This window comes from Tachypleus tridentatus, chromosome 7, assembly GCF_004210375.1.
Source record: "Tachypleus tridentatus isolate NWPU-2018 chromosome 7, ASM421037v1, whole genome shotgun sequence".
Classification (NCBI taxonomy): Eukaryota; Metazoa; Arthropoda; class Merostomata; order Xiphosura; family Limulidae; genus Tachypleus; species Tachypleus tridentatus.
The window spans coordinates 102,315,707-102,342,131 of record NC_134831.1 but is presented as its reverse complement, the minus strand read 5'-3'; the positions used below and the strand labels follow the sequence as shown (position 1 = coordinate 102,342,131).

At 34.3% G+C, this 26,425-nt stretch overlaps 1 long non-coding RNA gene across 3 annotated transcripts in view; it reads right to left on the bottom strand.

The window, feature by feature from the left end:
* LOC143256312 (uncharacterized) overlaps positions 1–26,425 on the bottom strand; it is a 604,741-nt gene that overhangs the window by 568,252 nt on the left and 10,064 nt on the right. The window lies entirely within an intron of this gene.

Genomic DNA, 26,425 nt, shown 5'->3' with positions numbered 1-26,425 from the left:
TCTTGTGGCTTAGCGGGAAGTCTGAAGGCTTATAACGCTAAAAATTGGGTTTTTGGTAGCCTTGATAGGCAGAGCACAGATAGCTCTTTGTGAAGCTGTGTGTATGTTGGTCTTCAAATTTTCCATCTCGACCACCTCTTTGTTTCAAACAATCTTTTCGATCTAAATTTAGCCTAAAACAGAATACTTTGGATAATTTCGTTGCCGAATGATTACTTGTGTCAGCTTTGTTTGTTTCTACTTAAACATAAAGCTAAGCAATAGACTATCTGTGCTCTGTCCAACGCGGTATCGAAGCCTAGTTTTTAGCTTTCTAATTTCACAGACATGTCGCTGTGCCACTGGGTGGAGAGCGGGGGGGGGAGTTGTCAGCTTTATTGTTAATAACATTTCAGAACCATATGAACTGCTGACAACGAGACTAGAAAAATCACTAACTTTTCGACCGTGGAAACCAAACAATTAATAAAAAGACAGTTAATTACTGACATAATCTTACTGAGATATCCGAACAAATACAGTGAGACTCCAGTTCTTTCCACAGCTAAGAGAGTCACTTGTTCTTCTCCTGCAGTTTTTAAAGTATTTGCAGAAATTTATAGTCAGTAAAAAACACGTTTAAATCTTTGATATTCCAGTAAAAACACGTGTAAATCTTTGATATTCCAGTAAAAACACGTGTAAATCTTTGATATTCCAGTAAAAACACGTTTAAATCTTTGATATTCCAGTAAAAAACACGTTTAAATCTTTGATATTTCAGTAAAAAACATTTTTAAATCTTTCATATTCCAGTAAAAAACACGCTTAAATCTTTGATATTCCAATAAAAACACGTGTAAATCTTTGATATTCCAGTAAAAAACACGTTTAAATCTTTGATATTCCAGTAAAAAACACGCTTAAATCTTTGATATTCCAGTAAAAACACGTGTAAATCTTTGATATTCCAGTAAAAAACACGTTTAAATCTTTGATATTCCAGTAAAAAACACGTTTAAATCTTTGATATTCCAGTAAAAAACACGTTTAAATCTTTGATATTCCAGTAAAAAACACGTTTAAATCTTTGATATTCCAGTCTCTTTCTTTAGAGGAACGGAAATACTTCTCTATTTCCATCATTCAGACCAAAGACGACGCTCGCTAGCTATTAGAACACGTAATATAAACGTGGGTAACTTGAAATATTTATGTGTTATTTCTTTCGTAACTCTATCCACACTGAAGGAGAACCATCTCCGTTCTGGCGTCAGGAGCTGAATTAGGCTTTTCTTTGTTCGTTTGTTGTTAAACACATAGCCGTATACAATGGACTATCTTTGATGCACCCAACACGGGTATCGAAACCCAGTTTTTAACGCTGAAAGCCTTCAGACTTACCGCTGTGGCACTAGGCGCTGGAGGTAAGATTTCTCGTAGTAATTCCTAAGCCTAAATTTTTGATTGACAGTATTTTATATCGCTGTATGGTTCGAATCCCCGTCGCACCAAACATGCTCGCCCTTTCAGCCGTGGGGGCGTTATATGTGACGGTCAATTCCATTATTCGTTGGTAAAAGAATAGCCCAAGAGTTGGCGGTGGGTGGTGATGACTAGCTGCCTTCCCTCTAGTCTTGCACTGCAATATTAGGGACGGCTAGCACAGATAGCTTTGCGCGAAATTCAAATTTGCGCGTTGTAATATAATTGAAGAAAGTTCGCAAAGAAGTCACTTTCTGGAAATAACTATGTCGTAAAAAGCAGCTCTTCGGAGTTGTACATAATGTTTGTAGCATAATTATTACATGAATTTGGGTGAATCGTTCCTGGGTTAAATTGAAATAAAATAAACAGCAGTTACTGCCGCCATCATAACTTGTTTGATAAAAGCAAACAAGCACAACAAACATTTTTCGTTCTAATGGCGGTACTTGTCGCATATGACGTACACAACCTACTCGAAAATAAGTGTTTTTCTTACAACAAAGCCACATTGGATTATCTGCTGAGCCCACCGAGGGGAATCGAACCCCTGATTTTGGTGTTGTTAGTCCGCAGACTTACCGCTGTACTAGCGGGGTACACCGCGAATGAAAGAATAAGTTAAATGACGAAATATATTACACTGATTCACATTAAAGTGTGTTATGTGTTATAACAAATGTGTTATGTGTTGTAGTAATTACTTATTATTTTCATTAATAAAAATATGTATGAAAACGCTTATTTTTCCATTATTGCACTGCTGACTCTACCTTAATCGCACGCGACTCCCCCAAAGAAATCATTTTCGCCTCCTAAGGGGCACACCCCCACACCCAACGCTGCAGTAAGACTGTTGTCGGTTTGTTTGAAAATTTGGATTAATAGGCTCGGTATTTATTTCGATAAAGAGGTTGATAAATATTGATACACATCACAGCAATATTATTTATATCTATTTTTGGGTGCTAAGAAATTGAACATACCAATAGTTCATTACATGTAAACTGCTTGAAACATTCAAAAATCAATTGTAACCTAGTGAAGAAAACCATTGTTGTTAGTAGTGTCTCGTGCGGAAATCACTATCATCAGTGGTACCTAGTCGTTTGGTTTGGTTTTTGGAATTTCGCACAAAGCTACTCGAGGGCTATCTGTGCTAGCCGTCCCTAATTTAGCAGTGTAAGACTAGAGGGAAGGCAGCTAGTCATCACCACCCACCGCCAACTCTTGGGCTACTCTTTTACCAACGAATAGTGGGATTGACCGTCACATTATAACGCCCCCACGGCTGGGAGGGCGAGCATGTTTGTCGTGACTCGGGCGCGAACCCGCGACCCTCAGATTACGAAGCGCACGCCTTAACGCGCTAGGCCATGCCAGGCCCTAGGTACCTAGTCGATAAATCATTATTTTAACTTGTGTATAATGGAGAAATCATTCTTCCCTCTGGTAAATGATGGACAAATGATTGTTCTTATTGGTGCCTAGTAGATAAATCATCGTCGTAACTTGTACCTACTGGAAAAAATCATTGTAGTTAATGGTACTATGTGGAGAAATCATTGTTATAACTTGTACCTACTGGAAAAAATCATTGTAGTCAATGGTACCATGTGAAAAAATTATTATTGTAACTTGTACCTACTGGAAAAATCATTGTAGTCAATGGTACCATGTGAAGAAATTATTATTGTAACTTGTACCTACTGGAAAACATCATTGTAGTCAATGGCACCATGTGAAGAAATTATTATTGTAACTTGTACCTACTGGAAAAAAAAATCATTGTAGTCAATGGTACCATGAGAAGAAATTATTATCGTAACTTGTACCTACTGGAAAAAATCATTGTAGTCAATGGTACCATGTGAAGAAATTATTATTGTAACTTGTACCTACTGGAAAAAATCATTGTAGTCAATGGTACCATGTGAAGAAATTATTATTGTAATTTGTACCTACTGGAAAAAATCATTGTATTCAATGGTACCATGTAGAGAAATCATTGTTCTAACTTGTATCTACTGAAAAAATCATTGTAGTCAATGGTACCATGTGGAGAAATCATTGTTGTAACTTGTACCTACTGGAAAAAATCATTGTAGTCAATGGTACCATGTGGAAAAATCATTGTTGTAACTTGTACCTACTGGAAAAAATCATTGTAGTCAATGGTACCATGTGGAGAAATCATTGTTGTAAGTGATCAACCTTAATGGAGAAACTAGTATTGCTGTGACAAGGAGTCGAGTAATCAAAGAATTACACATGGAGTCCATGTAGAGTCCTAAAGGATTTGTAAAACTTGATCGCAACATTTAGTGTGTCCGTAACTTTGTTAGATTTATTAGCATACACGTCACCTGAAGATACAGAAGGGAAAGTTGTTTGGAAATGCAACAAGTAAACTTTATAGTAACGTAAACACCTCCAGTTTCACCAACACAGAGACCAGACATGGTACCATTAATACTATTAATGCATTAGGCCTATTAAACGGGTTATTACAAAGTGATTGACGCATTCTACAAACAATATGGTGTAGAATACATTCCCCATTTTAAACATCACAGTAGTCTATATATATACCCATCACATGTATGAGTCTTTCGTTATTTTAATGCACTTCAAGTTTACAGTCTGTAATGTGAAAACTCGTTTCAATTAATGTATTAAGTTGGGTCTTTTGCAATGAAAAACGTAAAAGTGTTAAGTCTTTCACTAAATGTGATAATGCTAAACAAACTGTATACAAGTGGACTATATGGTCTGTCCAGCAATTCCTGGGGTTTAGGTATAGTCGTTCCTAATTTTGAATTATTGACCAAAGAAAAGTCAGTCAGTTAGATGCACCCGTTGACACAATGACTTTGTCGGGTTCTTTTATTTAAATAACGAGAATAACTGTTACTTTTATGAAACACTCGAAACCCAAAGCCTGGGATCCGTAGCACGAGACTTTGAATGCTAGGCCAACTCTAGTCCAGTTCAAGACAGAATCGTGTATGTTATGAACCAACTTCAAAAATCTTCAACTGGGCAAATATCTAGAAGCAGAAATGTAGATTTATGACTAAATAAAGTGGGATTAGAGTGTAAGCTTTACAAGAAGATCAGGTAATTTGGATTAGATCATTAAAGAACAAATAAACTGGTTGTAACAACAAGGTGTCAGTTTCTTCTCTGTGTTAGCAAAACTGTTTCCTCGGGTTTTGTTATGACGTCATTACGGACTAGAATGGGGAACTTGATGGATGTGATCTGTCCATGAAAAGATCTATTAAACTAATCAATTGAGGTTCACTCACTTGATTTACGTGAAATATTTCAAGCAGTTCAGATTCTATACGAATTGTAACGAAAATAACTGAAATCGTGGAAGTAACACATGTCTGTTGAAGTATCACAACTTCCAGAGCAATAGTGGATGTAACACTTGTTTGATGAGGATCACAACTTCCAGAGCAATAGTGGATGTAACACATGTTTGATGAGGTATCACAACTTCCAGAGCAATAGTGGATGTAACACTTGTTTGATGAGGTATCACAACTTCCAGAGCAATAGTGGATATAACACATGTTTGATGAGGTATCACAACTTCCAGAGCAATAGTGGATGTAACACATGTTTGATGAAGTATCATTGTTGCACTAATGTGTATTATTGCGGAAAATGAAAATTCTTAAATAGCTCATGAAATTTAAAGGTATCAGGTTGAAGAGTGATACAATGTTGACAGTTTCGTTACACTAAGGATTTCAGGTGCAATCCCTATAAGGAGAATGACTGGAAAAACATAAACTCTGAAACAAGTCGCCAGAAACTTCAATTTTATGGAGAGTTAATATTGAAGAGTTCCAGTCGAAGATTCGGTCCGTTTCTTTGTATGAAATTTGCGCAGAGCTACACAAATGTTCATAAGTTTGCGGTGTAAGACTAGAGTAAAGGCAGCTAGTCATCACCACCCACCGCCAACTCTGATGCTACTCTTTTACCAACGTATAGTGGGATTAATCGTCACTTATAACGCCCCCACGGCTGAAAGGGCAAGAATGTTTTGGTGTGACGGGGATTCGAACCCGCGTCCTTCAAATTACGAGTCGAGTGCCTTAACCACCTGGTCATCACGGCATGAATGAGTAAGGTATACATATCCTATATACAACGTTTTAAAATATATCAGTCAAAGATCCGGTATGGAATACATATCCTACATATAACGATTTAGAATATATTAGTCCAGGACTAGGTATGGTATACATATCCTACATATGACGTTTTTTAGAATATATCAGTCCAAGATCCGGTATGGTATACATATCCTATATATAACGTTTTTTTTAGAATATATCAGTCCAAGATCCGGTTAGGGTATGCATATCCTATATATAACGTTTTAGAATATATCAGTCCAAGACTCGATAGGGTATACATATCCTACATATAACGTTTTAAAATATATCAATCCAAGATTCGGTGGGGTATACATATCCTACATATAACGGTTTAAAATTTAAGAATCCAAGATTCGGTATGGTATACATATCCTACATATAACGTTTTAGAATATATCAATCCTGACTAAAGAAACCATCAACGTTTCCACCATCAGTTTATATTCATTAGTCCCCTATCGATACATATACATTACGATTGCCACGTTTTTTTGTAAAATTCAGTTAAAAATTGTTTATCAACAGTGCACACGCGAGAAAACTGCAACAATATGGTTTCGAAATAACAATAAAGATGATGGCCACTTAAATGGAAAAGCGAAACCAAGGACAACGGTCCATTTATATGAAACGTTGTCTGCACATACGTGGCAAATGTTTAATATATGCACAGTCATTTATGATTATAATGGTCAATAATAGGAAGTGGATGAGCGTGCACGTGCTAGTTTGCTTAACAGACCGGATATTCCAAGGGATCTTTTTCCGTTAAAATTCACGAGAAATTTGCAAGTAGATGGACAATAAAGTGACAGAACATCTAAAGGAGGGAAAAAAAGAACCAACACGAACCGAAACAGTGTAATGGATTTGTATCCCATTATACGGAATATATTAGTCTTTCAACTCGTGTGGTGTTGACTGTGAGGACGTCCTTATTGAGGCCCAAATGAATACTCGCACGCATGCATGAAGCGAGCTGAATGCATTCGAGCCGCTCCAACGTCTTTAATGTTAGCTGCAGAGGAATTACTTGGCCGAAGGCCGCTTCCGTGAAGACGGACGGTGTTCCCCTTAATGCACCAGCCGGCAAATTTTCCTCTTGTTCCCATTAATGACACGAAGCAATCGCTACAGTACCGGAACCAGGCCCATGAAATTCAAATGTCTCATATTGAGCTACGATACTGTCACTACTCTGAAAGTAAGTGATCGTGGGGCTAGTTTGTTCTCCATTACAGGTCACACAGATTTGAATGAAAATAACACCACTCGCGGGTTAATCGTATCGGATGCCATCTCAGCGACGGGAGGTCCTCAGATGTTGACAAAGTGTCTTTAATTTGACTGCGGGATAAGACGTTGTCTGAAGAGAAAGTAGTTTCCTGTGCGTGTGGATCGCAGTCAATTGTGAAAAGTTCCAACTTCGTGAAGCGTGATAGCAAAGAGTCTAGAAGTCTTGTCAACAAAATTGTTAACATGTTGGATGTCTATTGTGTATAGTAGATATAACTATATAACACAGCATCCTGATCTATAAACAATCTAACATTATTATGTCTGTTAACATGTTGTATATCTGTTGTGTATAGTAGATATAACTATATAACACAGCATCCTGATCTATAAACAATCTAACATTATTATGTCTGTTAACATGTATGTCTATTGTGTATAGCAGATATAACTATATAACACAGCATTCTGATCTATAAACAATCTAACATTATTATGTCTGTTAACATGCTGTATGTCTATTGTGTATAGTAGACATAACTATATAACACAGCATTCTGATCTATAAACAATCTAACATTATTATGTCTGTTAACATGTTGTATGTCTATTGTGTATAGTAGATATAACTATATAACACAGCATCCTGATCTATAAACAATCTAACATTATTATGTCTGTTAACATGTTGTATCTCTATTGTGTATAGTAGATATAACTATATAACACAGCATCCTGATCTATAAACAATCTAACATTATTATGTCTGTTAACATGTTGGATGTCTATTGTGTATAGTAGATATAACTATATAACACAGCATCCTGATCTATAAACAATCTAACATTATTATGTCTGTTAACATGTTGGGTGTCTGTTGTGTACAGTAGATAGCACTATATAACACAGAATCCTGATCTATGAACAATGTAACAACATTATTACATCGATTAACAGTGTTTAATGTATATTGCGTATAGTAGATATAACCATATAACATAACATTTTGATTTATAACAAATGTACACAGTTCACCATTCTTGATGTATTACGTGTGTAGCATACACATTCAGGCGCCATATATAACACATCATGCCTACAAATCTCAACTGAATAAACTGGTTTTTGAAACATCTAAAGTAAACGACGTATTTAATAAACTTTATTCACATCGGCTCTATACCCAGAACACAAACTGGACATCGATTCCGTACATCGAGAGATATATTGCAAATAACTACACATTGACTCCACATGTGTAAAGGGTGGTCATCTCTTTCTGTTTTCACCAGACTCCACAAACAAAGTCTCCAATTTCAAAACTCTCGACTGACCCTCCATGGTTCACCTCAAAACAGTGAATCATTTATTATAAGTACTCGCAGAAATACCCGCCTTCCTGGTAGGTATCGATTCTATTTCCTGCGGAAGGCTTCTGGACCTGTGACCTTTTGTGGAATTGTCTGACGGTTCTACAACAAAGTACTATCGTCGTGAGATTACGTCACAGAGTATCATAGTTATCATTGAAAGTACCCTGATTTTTTGTCACGATACTTATGGAATATTCACTAAAAACAAAACATATTTTTAAGCTTGTGTTTGAACTTTTTGTATCCGAAACTTCTTATTGTTTATAATTTTAATTGGTTAAATCTAAAACTGACTTCTTTCTTTGCCGTTTTTACTAATTAAATCTCAAACACGTAGCTTTTATTGAAATTTCAACTGTTTTATTTATTGCTCAGCTATAAAAATATTACCCAGTTACGATTGGCGATGTTCGGTGATGTAATTTCCAAGATCCAAAATTTGGACTCAAATATCGTAAGCTCCATTGTGTTAGGGCGTATTTCTACACTTGCTGGCTTTTAAATATATACTATTGTATTGTCATAATGTTGGTGTACGAAGATGAATTATCCTTTGGTTTCAATAACAAGGAAACAGAAAACATTATAATTACACTATGAGTTAACGATCAGAGTGAAAATAATTAATTGAAAATAATAATCTGTTCGATACTGAACATTTCGTTTAAATAGCTTTGACAGAATCGACACTTTATTGTGGCAGTTTCATAACCGCCATTTTAACATCGATAACGCTACCAAATAGAAATCTTTACGTTCACTCAAAAGGCCTGAAGTTTATTTTACATCAAGGTCGGGACTTGCCCTATTGGTTATGGTGCTGGACTGACTGTGGAATTTGAGTTTCCTGGTTGTGTTTCTTTACCATGCACACACACGAAAGAAATAAATTGCTCTCCGCACTTTGGGGCTGTGGGTGCGTTATAAGTGTGGCAGTCAAAACCTACTTCGGTTCGACAAGTTTAATCCTAAAATTGGAAATAGGTGTTGTTGGCTAGCTATCTCCACATGTAGATTTATGAGAAATTCACAAAGAAAGAAACACATATTTATACACTGAGCATGACCGACACAATTCACGTTGTTTTGCCAATGGTTTAAACGAGTGAAAGAGTTTTATACATTACAACAGTTTCTTGTTGCGATTAGCACGAGGTGTAGGCTTTGGGCATTAAATACTTTAACTGGGCTTGTTTATGTAGCTTTGATTAAAATATCAGACATCAAAATGTAACCAAAAATACCATCAAAACTACATTTATTAATTATTATTATTTATTAATTACGGTTAGGCTTTCCTATACAGGAAACGATTAGGTTCATTAAAGGTGTTCAGTTGGTTGGAATTGTTTATTTGTTTTGTTTTCAAATTTCGTGCAAAGCTACACGAGGACTATCTGCGTTAGCCGTCCTTTTATTTAGCAGTGTAAGACTATCATATATTTTAAAACGGCTGGTATGGGTAGAGAAAGCTCCTCTATTAGAGCTTTCTCCACCCATACCACCCGTTTTAAATGTATAATTTTCTCTACAAGTGGGTTTTCTCGTCATCACGGATTAGTGTAAGGCGAGAGGGAAGACAGCTGGTCATCATCATCCACGCCAACCCTTGGGCTACACTTTTACCAACGAATAGTGGGATTGACCGTCACATTATAACGCCCGCACGGCTGAAAGGGCGCGCATGTGTGATGTGACGGAGATTCGAACCCGCGACCCTCGGATTACGAGTCGATCGCCTTAACCGCGTTATCATGCCGAACCGATTGGATTTGTAACCATCCCGCAAACAACGGAGTCATGGACCTAAATGTACATTTGTAGATAAACAATTTGGAATGGGGTCCATTTCTTGTGTGTTAAATAAAAGGGAATGAAACCTATTTTATTTACTCAGTGTACAGAATTGATCACAAGGCATGAACGGAATTATTCATTTATTGTGTAAACTATATAACGAACCCCAAACGTGATAGGAAAAACTGCACTATGATGGCATTGCTGGTTATATTTTTAATGCTGAATGTTAGTACGACAGTATTACGAGGGTTATGTAACCACCAAAGTTAGGGACCCGTAACTAATTTGCTAAATAAATAATTTACAAGTTCTATAAGTGTCTTAATCCAAATAAAATGAAGATTAAATCTCGTCTAGAATTTTTGCTCATACGAGTTACTCACATCTGGGACACTCAACAGTTTCTTGAACAAATTTAAAACATTGAACGTTGAAAGCGAAAAACAGATTTGATATTTCTTTATTGGTTCACTTTAGTCACAAAATGTTTTAAACTTTGAAATTCAAGGCACGTAACGTTTTCCCTCAGTGATTGAGACATGTCAGAATTATTTACAGATTCGTAGTGACGAGAAACCCACTTGAAGTAAATACATATACATAAAGATGAGAACAATGTCTCGAACTTCTTAGGACATCTTCAGGTCAACAGAAAGAGTATGTAACTGACCGTTGCCGGACACATGTCTTAAGAAGGTCGAGACGTTGTTATCAGCTTTATTAGTAAATGTTTTAATACCCATACTAGCCGTCCTCAGATACATTTCTTCAGATTTCATATAAATAACAATCGACTTTGACTTTACGAAATTTTAAATTTGGGCCAAAAAAAAACAACAACAAAGGACAACCAACACGCTTATAGCAAAGCGACATCAGGCTAGCTACTCAGTCCACCGAGGGAAACATATGGCATCTATGCTCACTTGATGTCACCACTGTAGCCAGTGTACCATTTGCCCAGTTTATGCAGATACTAAATAAAGCAGTTAGTTTTATGTGTTGAATGACTCTCTTTACCAAAACGAGTGTTTAATAGTTTTGCTGTATCGTTTGTATGACGACAGAACTTGTTTTGTGCCTTAGTTCCTATTAAACACATTTAATTTAATTATTCTGTAAATAAAAAACACATTACAAACTGTGTAGCGACTAAAATAAATTTTAAATATTTTTAGAAAATGACATTATATAATCAGCCATGCAAAATTTATGTTTTACCGAAAGTAAATTATGTAACAAGAGAACTCCTTACGTTTTATGTTTTCTTACCCATTGAGAACACAGTGGGGGTGTTATAATGTGACGGTCAATCCTACTATTCGTTGGTAAAATAGTAGCCCAAGAGTTAGTGGTGGGTGGTGATGACTAGCTGCCTTCCCTCTAGTCTTACACTGCTAAATTAGGGACGGCTAGCGCATATAGCCCTTTAGTAGCTTCGCGCGAAATTCAAAACAAACAAATCAAACCAAATTTAACGCCCTATATCGAGATGTTTAGGCCTGCCTGTTTACAAAGGTGGTGATTTGGTTGACGGTTTCTTATGATTGCTGTCGAATTCCCTCTTTCTTTTCACGCTAGAGGTCGCGGTCTCACCCATTCCTCCTTTTGTACTGATCTAAGTTTACGGCGCAAGAGCATATGTCAGTTTCACAATTGTGAAATGTTCTTTCTCCAGCATCACGTGCTTATTAAGCCAAGTTAATGAGGTATTATGAAACTTAATAAGGGTAACTTCTATGAATGTACTGTGTTGAACAGGTATACTTTTTTAAAGGGTTTGTTATTTACATAATATACAATGAAGGTCATTCTTTCACCAGTTTCTGTTGGCAGGACAAGAATTATGCAAGACATCAAACGTATTAATACTTTATTACAGTTAGAAAGTTAGTAAATTAATTATTAATTAGATATGCGACTTTAAAACTTCTTTTTATGTTAACGATCTCAATTTGGTACACAGTTGTTGTTGTTTTCTCTCGCTGGTTAATTTAAAGGAAGTCCAGTCGATATTTTCTCTCAGCAGTGTAAGTGTATTTCGTTACGTACTAATGCATGTAGTAACAAATAATAAGTGCTGAGAACATTTACTTTGTTTAAAATGGACTCACGAAAATGGAAATTAAGTTCTGAATGCGAGATCTTTACCCTGATGATGACGTCACACTTCTGAGAAAGTTTCACGTGGTCAGTAAGGGACGTGTAGTCAATTAACTCAAAATTTAATAAAGTTTTCAGCCGTTGGGGCGTTATAATGTGACGGTCAATCCCACTATTCGTTAGTAAAAGAGTAGCCCAAGAGTTGGCGGTGGGTGGTGATGACTAGCTGCCTTCCCTCTAGTCTTAAACTGCTAAATTAGGGACGGCTAGCACAGATAGCCCTTGAGTAGCTTTGTGCGAAATTAAAAAACAAAGAATTAATAAAGTTTATAGGTTAGCAACAGATTCGTCAACCACACCTCCGGATCGGAAAGTGAAGCCTTTGGTTACGAAAGAGAACCCTTTAATTCCAAAGTACGAGGCTAGGTATAACACTTAGCAACGTGGTAACAAAATCAAAAGCTTCCAGCCGCATTTGCTCGTGTTCATGAAAATCGAGTCAGTAATTACGGACCACATATCTGAAAAGTTACCTATGTAGTACTTCTAGGCTGCTTACTTGGGTTCTTAGAAACTCATTTTTACGTGTCCACCAGTAACTCAGCGGTAAGTTTGCTGGCTTACAACACTAAAAACAAACAAAAAGAAACAGATGTTTGGAAAACTGGCTAGGATGTGATGTGAACGAATAATTACTCAACCCTTGTAGGGAATATGTCGCAACAGATGTCGAATAATAGTGATAGTCTAGTCCATAATGGTCAGATAGTTAAAGTTCTCGACTCGTAATATAAGGGCCACAGGTTCGAATCTTCGTCAAGCCAAACATGCTCGCTCTTTCAGCTGTGGGGACGTTATAATGTAACTGTCAATCCTACTATTCGTTGGTAAAAGAATGGCTCAAGAGTTGGCGGTGGACGGTGATGACCAACTGCCTTCTCTCTAGTCTTACACTTCTAAATTAGGGACGGCTAGCGCAGATAGCCCTCGTGTAGCTTTTCGTGAGATTCAAAACGAACAACAGTAATATCACTACGGTCATCAGGTCAAGAAAGGATCAGCAATGGAGAATGTCGTTCCGTGGGTAATGGGTACCAGGGTATCTCACCTTCTAATTATAAAACGTACATACATATATGTTACACATTATTCAATGGTTACTACCCTACTGGCGATGAATATAAAGATTTCTCATCAGTTGATTTGTGTGTCTAAAGTCCGGACTACTAGGTATGAGGCACTGTAGTACGTGGGGGAGGTTTTCTTAAAAAAAAAAAAAGAATTATACTGATATTTAGTGTTTCGATTGGCAAGCAGAATAATCCGCGGGAAGTCCCTTAACAGTGAAAATGAACATGGTTAGGCGGTACGTTTGAAGGATTCTAACACTGAAATTTGGGGACCGATTTTCAAGTTTTATTTTTCAATAACAAACTATCACTTAGCAACTGTGAACTGGGAACTCTTAACTATTCCACTAATAAGGACAACAGTTACATCTATTATCCACCATCTGACACGAGAGCCATAGTTTTTGTCTAGCCTACAACTCGTTCGTTAACAATTTTATCACCCACCCACAATGTGTTGAAAGAGAGACAAAAATAATTATTTAAAGCTCGTTCGTCGGCAGATTTATCGCATATTCACCCTCTTCTCTCTCTCCCTTATTAACGTTCCCACGAAAAACTGACTGATATATCCCCTGTAAGGTTGCCACGTGTGCCGGGAAGTTGCACGCGGCAGAAGCGGCGACTGACAACGGCATTTGTTCCGCTGAGTGCATCACGAAGTAATGCGGAAACATATCGGTAGGTTCTGGCGTCCCCACGGACATATCGGACTAAATGAGGCGCTCTTAATATTGCTTCAGAAATATCCGTGGTCAACATTTCAACAGAATACCAAAGTCAAACTGTATCTACTCCCGCTGATCAAGGGAAGACATCGCAAGTGTCCAAACATTGGACTCTACTGTCTCTCCTGAAACATTTATTACATTCGTTTAGACCAGCAGGGGAGAGAGCAAATCGATCAATATACGCCCCTCTCAGTAGTAGAAAAAATATTTACCCTTCCCCGCGGCCCTTGTGGGTTGAAAAAAACAGCAATTTCTATATTTGTGTATATTCTAAACTAGCTTCTTGTATCCCAAAAACACTAATTACTGGGTAAACAAATCTGATATATTAACATTGTGAACAACCGATACAGTGAACAACTAACACACTAACTAACATACAATTCCAGTTTACTGGCACAGAGCAACAAGCAGTCTACTTGCAGACCTTATATTTAGACTTACAGTTTACAGACAGAAACAAAAAACGTTTACAAACTCCCAGTTTACAGATATAAACATACAACTTATTTACAGACTCACAGTTTACAGATATAAACATACACGTTATTTACAGACTCACAGTTTACAGATAGAAACATACAATGTATTTACAGACTCACAGTTTACAGATATAAACATACAATGTATTTACAGACTCAAAGTTTACAGATATAAACATACAATTTATTTACAGACTCACAGTTTACAGATATAAACATACAATTTATTTACAGACTCACAGTTTACAGATAGAAACATACAATGTATTTACAGACTCACAGTTTACAGATATAAACATACAATGTATTTACAGACTCAAAGTTTACAGATATAAACATACAATGTATTTACAGACTCACAGTTTACAGATATAAACATACCATGTATTTACAGACTTCCAGCTTTCAGACAGAAACGTACAATGTATTTACAGACTCACAGTTTACAGATATAAACATACAATGTATTTACAGACTCACAGTTTACAGATATAAACATACAATGTATTTACAGACTTCCAGCTTTCAGACAGAAACGTACAATGTATTTACAGACTCACAGTTTACAGATATAAACATACAATGTATTTACAGACTCACAGTTTACAGATATAAACATACCATGTATTTACAGACTTCCAGCTTTCAGACAGAAACGTACAATGTATTTACAGACTCACAGTTTACAGATATAAACATACAAGTTACTTACAGACATAAATACACAGCTTACCGACATATATCTACTTTACAGGAATAATGAAGTAATGGCACAAGTCAATACGTACTTCCATGAGGTATGGGAGTGAGATGTAGAAACAGTTTGGTAATTACTCTAAAAATTCAAATAAAATACCTTCACTGTTGAGATAAGAATGGAAGAATTTTACAAGACTGAGAAACTTTAACCACAAATATAAATTATAATTTTCATAGTCATAAATAATTTTGAGGTTTAGACTTCAGCTTACTGCTGATGAGAGGAACAAATAAGATAAAATGGCGTCTCCTAATGAAACGGGTTTTTTTATTTGACTTAAAAATATTTATGTAACACCACTAAGTCTTTTAATAACTTTACACTTGGTCTAACAATATATATATATATATAACGTAGGTAAATATATACGTAAATATAATATTGTTTGTGCTCTCTTATGAAAAGACATTGCTAGTAAAATCTGTTTACAAGCAGATGAACTGTTATTATTACGAAACGTACTGAAAAATGAGCGTATCTTAACACAGAAGTATTTTCACAACAGAACATAGTACAAAAACAATTCCATTCTACAGCATATGTCGTTTATCAAGCACCTTAGTTTGTCGGTTCTCACACTGTGTTTATCCGCGTTTTATGTAGTTCCACGAATTCCTGATTGAAAACGATTTGGTCGTGGCACGTGGATAACGTTTTACGTTGTTGTTGATTTTTGGTATGTATATATACTCTAATAGGAAATGTTTACAAAATAGTCTCGAAGCAGCTAGTTTATTAAAGGGAAAAACAAAACAAGCATTAATAAGACAAAATCTAAGTCTTTAGATACTGCGGAAAATAAAAGCAGTTTCGTTGGTTTTATTCGTTGTAAAATAGTTATTGTATGTGACGCTGTGTACAGAGTTTGATAGCTGCCTTCAAGCTTCACGTGAGATGTTGTATAACAGAGACATCTCAAAACAATATGTAGTCCCCGCTACTATAATTGCGACGTGAAATAATTCATCTCGAACGAGTACTATATAAAGAGTTACGATTTCAAACAACCTGAAACTCAATTATAATTTAAATTTAAAAGTTAATTAAATGGTACTATGTATCGAGTTTATGATATTCGCCAATAAGATTGATACAAATAATGTTCTTTCTTAATGCAAATATGTTTTAATATACAGGCAATAATACAATTTATAATAACGGTTATTAGAAATACTGATTTATATTCAAATATATATTCAAAAGTTTTAGAAACAATATCGAGTCTTTTATCTTGTATGGAAGTGAATATTTTATCGACGGTTCACGATGAGCGAATTAATTTTGAGCACCCCGCTGGTACAGCGGTAAGTCTACGGATCTGCAACGCTAAAATCAGAGGTTCGGTTCTCCTCGGTGGACTTAAAACACATATACAGGTGTAAAATATGTCATAAAACAAGCATATATGTGCAAAAGTTGTCATAAAATACATACATAGGCGTGAAACCTGTCATAATACACGTATATATGTGTAAAACATGTTATAAAACATGCATATATGTGTGAAACATGTCATAAAACATATATATAATTGTAATGCCTGTCAAAAAACGTATATATAGGTGTAAGACCTATCATAAAACACAAATATAGGTTAGCTCAGTGCTACTGTCGTTATTCTATCAAACCAAACATCAGATGTTTACAACATTTGTTTTATCGGTTATTTATTGTCCTCTACCTCTCTCAGTGGTTGATCAACATTAGAATTCAGTCCTGCGCTAAACCAACGACAAAGAACCGTTTTGTATTCTATAGGTTTTGAAAACAACAACTTACTGGGTAAGGTATTAAGCCTGGTTCATTAATTTTGAGAGATCCCCAGTTACATGTGATAGATTCACCATTACAAAACTTTAACGGATTAAAAACAATGACATCGTGACAGTTAAATAAGCTAGATTCACCATCACAAAACTTAAACGGATTAATAACAATAACATCGTGATAGACAGATTCAACTCTCGATTTAGCCCTAATCTGAGTTCTATGTTTCATATATATATATGTGTGTGTGTGTGTGTGACAAAAACATGTAACTTGTTTAAGTACCTATGCACTATATAAACTTAAAAAACGAAGTCAAGGAAGATGGCAGAAACAACTGTAAGTTATTGGAGTTGCTATCAACTAGTACAAAAAATAAAGGATAAAGTAACATACCATATTATTCATATAAACAAGATATGACATCTACCATATTATCCATATAAACAAGATATGTCATCTACCATATTATCCATATAAACATGACATGACATCAACCATATTATCCATATAAACAAGATATAACATCTACCATAATATCCACATAAACAAGATAAAACATCTACCATATTATCCATATAAACAAGATATGTCATCTACCATATTATCCATATAAACAAGATATGTCATCTACCATATTATCCATATAAACAAGATATAACATCTAACATATTATCCATATAAACAAGATATGACATCTACCATATTATCCATATAAACAAGATATGGCATCTACCATATTATCCATATAAACAAGATATGGCATCTACCATATTATCCATATAAACAAGATATGACATCTACCATATTATCCATATAAACAAGATATGACATCTACCATATTATCCATATAAACAAGATATGACATCTACCATATTATCCATATGAACAAGATATGACATCTACCATATTATCCATATAAACAAGATATAACATCTAACATTTTATCCATATAAACAAGATATGACATCTACCATATTATCCATATAAACAAGATATGACATCTACCATATTATCCATATAAACAAGATTTGACATGTACCATATTATCCACATAAACAAGATATGACATCTACCATATTATCGATATAAACAAGACATGACATCTACCATATTATCCATATAAACAAGACATGACATCCACCATGTTATCCATATAAACAAGATATGACATCTACCATATTATCCATATAAACAAGATATGACATCTACCATATTATCCATATAAACAAGATATGACATCTACCATATTATCCACATAAACAAGATATGACATCTACCATATTATCCACATAAACAAGATATGACATCTACCATATTATCCACATAAACAAGATATGACATCTACCATATTATCCACATAAACAAGATATGACATCTACCATATTATCCACATAAACAAGATATGACATCTACCATATTATCCACATAAACAAGATATGACATCTACCATATTATCCATATAAACAAGATATGACATCTACCATATTATCCATATAAACAAGATATGACATCTAACATATTATCCACATAAACAAGATTTGACATATACCATATTATCCACATAAACAAGATATGACATCTACCATATTATCGATATAAACAAGACATGACATCTACCATATTATCCATATAAACAAGATATGACATCTACCATGTTATCCATATAAACAAGATATGACATCTACCATATTATCCATATAAACAAGATATGACATCTACCATATTATCCACATAAACAAGATATGACATCTACCATATTATCCACATAAACAAGATATGACATCTACCATATTATCCATATAAACAAGATATGACATCTACCATATTATCCATATAAACAAGATATGACATCTACCATATTATCCACATAAACAAGATATGACATCTACCATATTATCCACATAAACAAGATATGACATCTACCATATTATCCAAATAAACAAGATATGACATCTACCATATTATCCACATAAACAAGATATGACATCTACCATATTATCCATATAAACAAGATATGACATCTACCATATTATCCATATAAACAAGATATGACATCTAACATATTATCCACATAAACAAGATATGACATCTAACATATTATCCACATAAACAAGATATGACATCTACCATATTATCCACATAAACAAGATATGACATCTACCATATTATCCATATAAACAAGATATGACATCTACCATATTATCCATATAAACAAGATATGACATCTACCATATTATCCATATAAACAAGATATGACATCTACCATATTATCCACATAAACAAGATATGACATCTACCAAATCTTGTTCTTTATTGCCTTTCGGACACTCATCAAGTTATGTCCTGTTACTTTTATCCTATACCGCTCCTGGCGTTTGGCTTTCCTATACATATTTCTCTACAAGTGGGTTTTCTCGACATCACTGATATCTGTGTATTATCATGAAAAACATCAGAATAACTTATAACGTGTCATTATAATTCGCTCATTTTCAACAAACCTCTTAAAAACCATTTTCGACCCAAAACAAACAAACCTAAAACATTGAAAAAATTGTTTTAGTTAGCAAGAGTTATCTCTCTATTTAGACAGGCCCGGCACGGCCAGGTGGTTAAGGCACTCGACTCGTAAAGCGAGGGTCGTAGGTTCGAATCCCCGTCACACCAAACATGCTCGCCCTTTCAGCCGTGGGAGTGTTATAATGTAACGGTCAATTCCACTATTCTTTGGCAAAAGAGTGGCCCAAGAGTTGGCGGTGGGTAGTTGTGACTAGCTGCCTTTCATCTAGTCTTACACTGCTACATTTGGGACGGCTAGTGCAGGTAGCCCTTGTGTAGTTTTGCGCGAAATTCACAACAAACAAACCGAATCAATATTTATGTGATATAGAGACAAGTTTAAAGACATATCTTTTTGAATTATTGTTGTTTTACACTGGAACCAGATATGTTTTAACATCCATTATTAAAATATAATCTTCAATGTTAATTCACCTAAAAACTCCTCCTATGATAAATTCTGTCAGTTATAATCCTCATTTTAATATTCGTAAGAAACGTATAAGTTCTTGTTTGTGTTTCTATTTAGAATTTTTAAATGCATTACACGCGCTACTAGAAAATAATAGTAAAATAACGTAATTTCCCAGAGTTTTGTAAGACAGTTATAGAAATTTTATTAAGAGGGTTATTTTTATACAAGTTCTCTTTAAAAAACTATTTTTACACAAAATATTACTATAGGGGCTATTTTAAAACAAATTTTGTTATTTTTTATACAAATAAGTGGATTATTCTTAATAGCCCTCGTTCTATAAATTATTAGTTAAAACAAACAAACTTTTAATAATAAAATTCCATATAATTTCAATGTAGTAATCAGTGAAATTATCGTAAGTTATTCATTTTCAGCTGTTTTCAAACAAATCACTTTCATAGCATTATTATACTTCTTGTACTCACATCTTGAGAACATGTAGATAAATATTTATCTAAATAAATCGATAAAAACAGCAAATACGTAAGCGATGCAAAAGTAAAAAGCAGCCAATGATTATACATTTTCACCCATCCTGCCTTCACAACGTAAAGACCGGAGGCTCTTTTCTCCCTACGACCTTAATCCAAGCTAGTTTGGGGTCGGTTGGTACTTTGCTAAGCGAAGAACATATACACCCGGATGGATGGCCCAGTCGGCAAGCAAATGGATGTGAGCCGAGCGCGCTAGCCACCAGACCATACCAGGCTCACAGACTACATCATAAAACGATAAATCTATTTCATGTGTGACATTTGTGACACACGGATTTTAATAAAGACCAAGAGACTGTGGAAGAACAATAAATATATAAAATATGACTGCTAGAAAACTGCAATACTTGATTTACACATAAGTTGAAAATTCCACGTTTGTGACATTTAATTACAAGTATTAGTACCTGGTTTGTTTAAATCAATGTGAAGTTTTTAAACAATATCTAACTACTAGTATTAGTCCTTGGTTTGTTAATACCATTTTAGAGTCTCTAAACAACATTTAACTACACATGTTAGTTCTTGGTTTGTTTATATCAGTGTGAAGTTTCTAAACAACATCTAACTACTAGTATTAGTCCTTGGTTTGTTAATACCATTTTAGAGTCTCTAAACAACATTTATCTACACATGTTAGTTCTTGGTTTGTTTATATCAGTGTGAAGTTTCTAAACAACATCTAACTACTAGTATTAGTCCTTAGTTTGTTAATACCATTTTAGAGTCTCTAAACAACATCTAACTACACATGTTAGTTCTTGGTTTGTTTATATCAGTGTGAAGTTTCTAAACAACATCTAACTACTAGTATTAGTCCTTGGTTTGTTAATACCATTTTAGAGTCTCTGAACAACATTTAACTACACATGTTAGTTCTTGGTTTGTTTATATCAGTGTGAAGTTTCTAAACAACATATAACTACTAGTATTAGTCCTTGGTTTGTTAATACCATTTTAGAGTCTCTAAACAACATTTAACTACACATGTTAGTTCTTGGTTTGTTTATATCAGTGTGAAGTTTCTAAACAACATCTAACTACTAGTATTAATCCTTGGTTTGTTAATACCATTTTAGAGTCTCTAAACAACATCTAACTACACATGTTAGTTCTTGGTTTGTTTATATCAGTGTGAAGTTTCTAAACAACATCGAACTACTAGTATTAGTCCTTGGTTTGTTAATACCATTTTAGAGTCTCTAAACAACATTTAACTACACATGTTAGTTCTTGGTTTGTTTATATCAGTGTGAAGTTTTTAAACAACATCTAACTACTAGTATTAGTCCTTGGTTTGTTAATACCATTTTAGAGTCTCTAAACAACATTTAACTACACATGTTAGTTCCTGGTTTGTTTATATCAGTGTGAAGTTTCTAAACAACATCTAACTACTAGTATTAGTCCTTGGTTTGTTAATACCATTTTAGAGTCTCTAAACAACATTTAACTACACATGTTAGTTCTTGGTTTGTTTATATCAGTGTGAAGTTTCTAAACAACATCTAACTACTAGTATTAGTCCTTGGTTTGTTAATACCATTTTAGAGTCTCTAAACAACATTTAACTACACATGTTAGTTCTTGGTTTGTTTATATCAGTGTGAAGTGTTTAAACAACATCTAACTACTAGTATTAGTCCTTGGTTTGTTAATACCATTTTAGAGTCTCTAAACAACATTTAACTACACATGTTAGTTCTTGGTTTGTTTATATCAGTGTGAAGTTTTTAAACAACATCTAACTACTAGTATTAGTCCTTGGTTTGTTAATACTATTTTAGAGTCTCTAAACAACATTTAACTACACATGTTAGTTCTTGGTTTGTTTATATCAGTGTGAAGTTTCTAAACAACATCTAACAACTAGTATTAGTCCTTGGTTTGTTAATACCATTTTAGAGTCTCTAAAACAACATTTATCTACACATGTTAGTTCTTGGTTTGTTTATATCAGTGTGAAGTTTCTAAACAACATCTAACTACTAGTATTAGTCCTTAGTTTGTTAATACCATTTTAGAGTCTCTAAACAACATCTAACTACACATGTTAGTTCTTGGTTTGTTTATATCAGTGTGAAGTGTTTAAACAACATCTAACTACTAGTATTAGTCCTTGGTTTGTTAATACCATTTTAGAGTCTCTAAACAACATTTAACTACACATGTTAGTTCTTGGTTTGTTTAAATCAATGTGAAGTTTTTAAATAACATCTAACTACTAGTATTAGTCCTTGGTTTGTTAATACCATTTTAGAGTCTCTAAACAACATCTAACTACACATGTTAGTTCTTGGTTTGTTTATATCAGTGTGAAGTTTCTAAACAACATCTAACTACTAGTATTAGTCCTTGGTTTGTTAATACCATTTTAGAGTCTCTGAACAACATTTAACTACACATGTTAGTTCTTGGTTTGTTTATATCAGTGTGAAGTTTCTAAACAACATATAACTACTAGTATTAGTCCTTGGTTTGTTAATACCATTTTAGAGTCTCTAAACAACATTTAACTACACATGTTAGTTCTTGGTTTGTTTATATCAGTGTGAAGTTTCTAAACAACATCTAACTACTAGTATTAATCCTTGGTTTGTTAATACCATTTTAGAGTCTCTAAACAACATCTAACTACACATGTTAGTTCTTGGTTTGTTTATATCAGTGTGAAGTTTCTAAACAACATCGAACTACTAGTATTAGTCCTTGGTTTGTTAATACCATTTTAGAGTCTCTAAACAACATTTAACTACACATGTTAGTTCTTGGTTTGTTTATATCAGTGTGAAGTTTTTAAACAACATCTAACTACTAGTATTAGTCCTTGGTTTGTTAATACCATTTTAGAGTCTCTAAACAACATTTAACTACACATGTTAGTTCCTGGTTTGTTTATATCAGTGTGAAGTTTCTAAACAACATCTAACTACTAGTATTAGTCCTTGGTTTGTTAATACCATTTTAGAGTCTCTAAACAACATTTAACTACACATGTTAGTTCTTGGTTTGTTTATATCAGTGTGAAGTTTCTAAACAACATCTAACTACTAGTATTAGTCCTTGGTTTGTTAATACCATTTTAGAGTCTCTAAACAACATTTAACTACACATGTTAGTTCTTGGTTTGTTTATATCAGTGTGAAGTGTTTAAACAACATCTAACTACTAGTATTAGTCCTTGGTTTGTTAATACCATTTTAGAGTCTCTAAACAACATTTAACTACACATGTTAGTTCTTGGTTTGTTTATATCAGTGTGAAGTTTTTAAACAACATCTAACTACTAGTATTAGTCCTTGGTTTGTTAATACTATTTTAGAGTCTCTAAACAACATTTAACTACACATGTTAGTTCTTGGTTTGTTTATATCAGTGTGAAGTTTCTAAACAACATCTAACTACTAGTATTAGTCCTTGGTTTGTTAATACCATTTTAGAGTCTCTAAAACAACATTTATCTACACATGTTAGTTCTTGGTTTGTTTATATCAGTGTGAAGTTTCTAAACAACATCTAACTACTAGTATTAGTCCTTAGTTTGTTAATACCATTTTAGAGTCTCTAAACAACATCTAACTACACATGTTAGTTCTTGGTTTGTTTATATCAGTGTGAAGTGTTTAAACAACATCTAACTACTAGTATTAGTCCTTGGTTTGTTAATACCATTTTAGAGTCTCTAAACAACATTTAACTACACATGTTAGTTCTTGGTTTGTTTAAATCAATGTGAAGTTTTTAAATAACATCTAACTACTAGTATTAGTCCTTGGTTTGTTAATACCATTTTAGAGTATCTAAACAACATTTAACTACACATGTTAGTTCTTGATTTGTTTATATCAGTGTGAAGTTTCTAAACAACATCTAACTACTAGTATTAGTCCTTGGTTTGTTAATACCATTTTAGAGTCTCTAAACAACATTTAACTACACATGTTAGTTCTTGGTTTGTTTATATCAGTGTGAAGTTTCTAAACAACATCTAACTACTAGTATTAGTCCTTGGTTTGTTAATACCATTTTAGAGTCTCTAAACAACATTTAACTACACATGTTAGTTCTTGGTTTGTTTAAATCAATGTGAAGTTTTTAAACAATATCTAACTACTAGTATTAGTCCTTGGTTTGTTAATACCATTTTAAAGTCTCTAAACAACATTTAACTACACATGTTAATTCTTGGTTTGTTTATATCAGTGTGAAGTTTCTAAACAACATCTAACTACTAGTATTAGTCCTTGGTTTGTTAATACCATTTTAGAGTCTCTAAACAACATTTAACTACACATGTTAGTTCTTGGTTTGTTTATATCAGTGTCCTGCAAGCTAAAGAAATAAGTCCAAAACAGAGAAGAGAAACTTTGAAGATCCGAAACTTAGACAAAGTATCTAGTTGTGATATCAAGAAAACGAAAAGGCTTAGCTCCACCTGTCGACTTCCCATGATGTATCTATATAGTTAAGGAAAACCCTCTGAGTTTACCAATTATAGAGTTGCTTATTCTGTACCGAACTCAACGAAAACCAATTACAAGCCTTATTACGAGCAGTCAGCTTTGTCCCCTTGCCATCCTTATATCGAAATCTCGAGCTTTACAAATTAAGAATCTCTCATGTACCCATCGCCGGTAGATGTCAGTGTTCGATAACTGTAGGAAGAATGGATTACGCGAACATCAAAAACGGTTAGGTTAGTTAACAAACAGCGTGTTGTTGTAAGACTGGCTTCATATTATTTCGCGGGTAAATGTCAAGACACGAGGAAGAGAATTTATCAGGTTTAAACGAGATACAGATTTGCAGGTTAATTAACCCCCAAAGCATATGTTTTTGTTATTATTACATTAGTTTTTTAAAAATCGAATAACTCGAACAGTTCGAATAATATTTAATATTTAACTCATAGGAGTTAGAATAATACAACTATAAATAATTCTAGGTACTTTTATCTGTTTTCTTCACCTCTTCGTTCGTTACTTTGTGTTTTCAGATATGAATAAATATAAGGTTATTCCTTTTAAAGTGTCAAATCATTTACCTTAGGTGTCGCAGTAGAGCAGGTATTTATGTGTCTGATCATTGTTCTCGAATGACACATTAACAACTCGTCATGGAATACAAGGCGTCGTTACAAGCAAAGAAACAAGCACAACTGTCTCTTAAGGAAGAATTTTAACATGTTAAAGGCATTGTTTCTACTTCTTTCATCGTAATAAGTTTTCTAAGAGTTTGTTGTTTGTTTTGAATATATGTTATTTAATCCAATGCACTTCCGTGCTTATAAATGCGGTTGTAAATGCAGCGAGACCTGAGAAACAGATGAGAGATTAAAACAATGGCATGTTTTATGTTTACGGCGTAATGTCGAGAATCCTTGGAATGTTTATTTTTTTTTTTACTTATATTGCAAACGCTAAAAGTCTTATTAACGAAATGAAAATTCGTTTCTGATTAAATGTCGGCTGGTCGTTTCACGTCTTCCATCTTGCCAATAACGACCACATTTAAAATCTAGTCATAATCACGTCACTCGTTTAAAAACCAGTGCTTACAGAGACGGTTATGAACAACCGTATAATGCTTGATGTACGTAGGTCACGTGAAAGTATGTACACCGGACAATCTGTGTCTTTTGTCTCTGGTTCTCCTGACAAGGCTGTCACTTTTTTGTTTTTGATCTAGCCGCCATCGTTATTCGACTGCGGCGGCTGGCGATGCTATCGGTACAATTAGGCTTAGAGCATTGGTTATAAAATTTTTTTGTTTTATTTTTTAAGTGAAGCTTCTTTAAAAACACCGCATTTATCCCAACATTGTTGTGTCAGCTACAGAAACTAGCCGCTAGGTGTCTGGCTAAA